This window comes from Myotis davidii, unplaced genomic scaffold (genome assembly GCF_000327345.1).
Source record: "Myotis davidii unplaced genomic scaffold, ASM32734v1 scaffold323, whole genome shotgun sequence".
NCBI classification, from domain to species: domain Eukaryota; kingdom Metazoa; phylum Chordata; class Mammalia; order Chiroptera; family Vespertilionidae; genus Myotis; species Myotis davidii.
Window position 1 is genome coordinate 4,535,569 of NW_006295491.1, and position 594 is coordinate 4,536,162.

Sequence of the window (594 nt, forward strand, 5' to 3'; positions counted from 1 at the left end):
CTGGGGACCCCCACCTCCCTGCCACCGATCACTGACTGGCTTTGCCCCAGTTCCCTGCCAAAGCCGCCGTGAGGATCACTTGCTGGCTCCACCCCGGTCCAAGCCTAAAGCCTCTGGCTGAGGTGTTAGGCCTGGGCCGGACCCCACCCCCCCCAGCTCCCTGCCATCAAGATCGCTGGCTGGCTCCTCCCTGGCCCAGGCCTAACGCCTCAGGCCGAGGGTTTAGGCCTGGACCTGGGCACCACCAGCTCCCCGCCACCGATCGCTGACTGACTTCGCCCCGGTTCCCCGACAAAGCCTCCATCAACTGTTGCTGGCTGGCTCCGCCCTAGTCCAAGCCTAAAGCCTCTGGCTGAGGTATTAGGCCTGGGCCGGACCCTCCCCATGCTCCCCACCATCAATGACCTCTGGCCTAACGCCTCAGGCCAGGGTTTAGGCCTGGGCTCGGGCACCCCCAGCTCCCTGCAGCCGCCACCATCAACAGTCACTGGCTGGCTCCTTCCTGGCCTAAGCCTAAAGCCTCTGGCCAAGGCTTTAGGCCTGGGCTGGGGCACCCCCAGCTCCCTGCTGCCAATTGCTGGCTGGCTCCTCTCC